This window comes from Amborella trichopoda, chromosome 5 (genome assembly GCF_054954075.1).
Source record: "Amborella trichopoda isolate Santa Cruz 75 chromosome 5, AtrichopodaSantaCruz75HAP2 v2.0, whole genome shotgun sequence".
Taxonomy (NCBI): Eukaryota; Viridiplantae; Streptophyta; class Magnoliopsida; order Amborellales; family Amborellaceae; genus Amborella; species Amborella trichopoda.
In genome coordinates, this window is record NC_142340.1 from 5,139,504 (window position 1) to 5,143,348 (window position 3,845).

Genomic DNA, 3,845 nt, shown 5'->3' on the forward strand with positions numbered 1-3,845 from the left:
AAAGCTGGTCTCACAACAATCCTATAGAACTTGCCATTCAGCTTTATTGATATGTGGCGATCACATAAAACTCCGGTTGCACATCTCCACTTCGCCAAGCCAGTTCTAATTCTATATGCAACATTTTCGTCAATCTCTACATTGTCCTAAATTATGACTCAAGATATGTAAATTTGCCACATATAAATATTAGTTAAGCTCGGAAAGCCCTGGAAGATTTGACCCATCTAGTTAAGGTTTAGGATAGACTTAGACCCATACCTGATCAAATCAGGTCTAGGTCATTTGGACCCAGATGAGACTCACTGGGTTCAATATTTGGATCAAGCCTAGACCCATGTTAGATCGACCCTTCAAGTTGGGGGTGAACCTTATCCAATTGCCACCCGTTCAAGTCACAACATATCACATATGTTAAATTAACAACAAAACTCATACAAGAAAGAGCACATGTCATGTCTCTCAAAGCCTAATCCAAAGATTTTTCTTTAATTCATATGCACATGTCCTTTTATTTACCCAAGAAAAACATGTACTTTTTTTTGGAAAAATGAGATATCGATGGTTACATTACACCTTAAGGCTGGTCTGTTCGTTAGCATAACAAAGTACCTGACCCAAACAGAAAATAATGGAGTTTCAAGAGGCCGTAGCCTTATTGCATGGATAATGAAGAGTCCCTACTTATTAAGCAGTAATTACTTATGAGAAATAACATTATGAGACCATCCCATACCTATGTGAATAGGACTTTAAAGGATCGTCATTAAATTTGATACAGATCTCTAAAAAAATTATTACATGGGTGTAGGACTTGACTTTTCTAGAGATCTGTGCCAAATTTGATGGTGATCATTTGGGTCTTACTCACATGGGTGTGGGAGGATCTCATAGGATCACTACTCATTATTTAGTTGTTATGCACCATAAAGCCAATGCCCATCCAATTCTCTTAAATCTCGTATAGCAATATTTATAAAAAAGAATGTTTTGCATGCATTTAAGCTTATAATAACATATTCTCGAGAATGGGGCTTTGGTGGTAGTACCAACAAGCTACATAAAGTCTCTGACTCCATTCTCACCAAAGTGTAGGAGCCCAAATCCCTACTGACTTATCCTTTGAAAAATGGGTAGGGGCCTTCTCCCCCCACTGACTTACCCAAAAAAAAAAGAGAACATTTTCTACTTCGCTCTATAAGTGATATTTCGTGGCTATGCATCAAAAGACTGAAGTCCATGCAACTGGCTTCTCTGGGTGAAATTTTTTTTTATAAAATGAAAGTATCGCCCCCCTCTGTCTTTTAGGCTAATGTCTAATTTTGCTTAATTTTCCATATCTATCATGCATTTTTTTAGTAGTTCATATTCTCTCTCCCCCTCTCTCTCACTCTTATTTATTTTCTCTTCCTACTCCTTAATGTTCTCTTTGGATCCATCTCTCACTCTGGATCGGAATCGCCTAATTCAAATAGAGAATCGGTGGGGTCAATCCGGTTCTTGCCATATAGAGCGAACTAACTAGTGTTGTTAGGAACCAGCCAATCCAGTCAAAACATATGAAAATAACAAATGAAAATAAGAAAAAAAAAAAAACCTATGTAATATGTTATAGAAATACAAAAGAAAATAGAAAAACGACATGAGTAGGCAAGATGCCTTATAAGCATAAGTGGTATTCGAGATTATATAATATAAAAATAAAAAAAATTGAGTAAGAAAGATCTCTTTTATTGCTATGAGTTGCATTTTAAACTTTATTTCGATTGTAAAATAAATTAAAAGGACAATAAAACTTAGACTTGATCCATATTTTTAATAAAATAACAAGAAACCATAATCCAAATACCATTATTTTTTTTACCTTGAAACCTAAATTTTATAAAATTATAGCACTTTTTTAAAACTTTTTTAAAGGTTGGATCCGATTGATCTAGCCTATTAAGTGATTCGATTTTGCAAGCATTGGCCAAGACTACGCATATACAAGGAGAAAAGCAATCCATGTTCAGTCTTTTGTTGGGCAAAACTACCGATTGTCCATTTTTTTTTTTTTTTTGTAAAATGTGAATATACATCAAAATGCAAAGTGTGCCGGTTCTTACATAATCATATGCTATGTGACCTTTTTATCTCCTTCGTTATGTAATCACATGTAGGTCATTTAACAAAGTGTGTCAGTTCTTACATGATCTACATGCAATTGTCTTCAAAGACTTATGAATGGCCTAAGGTCTTGGTGGTAGTATTGTCGAGTCTCGTGGTGAGGTCTTTGACTCCATTCTCACCAAATGATAAGAGTCTAATTTCCTGTTGACTTACCACTCTTTCAAGAAAAAAAGTTGCGCTTAATTGGTTAGCGCTTGACAATTTACAATGCTACATCATAAGCTTAATTCCTATCAAGGATTGGGGAGAGTGCTTGACAATTTGCAATGCCACATCATAGGCTCAATTTTATCAAAGATTGGGGAGAGCGCTTGACAATTTGCAATGCTACATCATATGCTCAATTCCTATCAAGGACAGAGGTTTGCAACGGTACATCATAGGCTCAATTCCTATCAAGGACAGAGGCCCTCTCCCCACTGACTCATTGAAGAAACAAATAAAACATTTATCATTTACACATGAAGGTGAGGTCACATGGAAAGAATGATGATTGTGACCTCAACATTCAACATCGAGCTTGATTTGTGGCATTCTCCTCTTAAGTCTTAACATGCTTCTTTACTTCATGTCCAACTCTATGTAAAAGATTAGAAACTCACCCTCACCATTCAACATCGAGCTTGACTTGAGGCATTCAAATAATATGTTTTTAATCGCTTTCAAAGTAATAATAATAATAAGCTTTCAATCTTAAACCCATTATTTTTCTTCATACTTTAATTACATATTTCTTATTCTGATTACTTCAAGTTAGAGAACATATCAATATTTCTCCTACTAACCAACCATAAGGAAAAAACTACTTTCCAACTTTATGACTGAAATTTATACATATATTGGCAGTAATCAAGTCAAATTGGCTGGTTTTATATTGTAGAGGTCATTGTAGGGCACCCTGAGGGGAAGACGAAGTTGTTAGCATGACAATTATATAGGAGAGATTTTTGCTTGGTAGGTGGGACTTAGATGCTAATCCACTTGTATTGATAACAAACTATAAATCTGTATGGAATCTTTTTTGATCAAAACCGATTCGATCGATTGAATTTATTGGACCAGATTTTAAAAATTATAAAAAAACAAAAATGATAATTAAATATTATATTATATTACAAAAAGTTCATCCAGTCAAAACCAAGCCAAAACTGGTTTCCAGTTGTTTACCAAACTAGATTTTTTGTTTTAAATTGAATTGGCCGAGACATCTTGGACAGTAAACTGCTCAAATACAATATCAGAAGTTGTAATTTTTATTCACTTGGTAAATAACAGGAAAGTCGAAAAGGGATACCTTAGTAACCAATAAACAAAAGCATGTTTGATGTTAGATTTTTATGTTGAATTTTTTTGTAAGGTACTGACTCGATAGTCGAGTTTACGAGTATGTTCCTTGTCATGAATTAGTTGGGGTAGCCAAAAAAGAAGTCTACCGAGTTTTAGAAAATATAGTGCGCGAGTCTCCACTTGAATGATCCGGTTTATATTGACTCATTAAAATCATTTTTCTCTACCTTGTTTCTCTTTTACTTTGCATTCTATAGTAATGCTTTCAAAGTTCGAGCATGTTCATGTTCGATCCCTTTCATATTGCCTCCGAAGAAATTATCTGTCGAGTTAAAAATCTTTTTTAAATTTAAAATAAAGGCATTTTTACCATCTCATATTTAACTTGT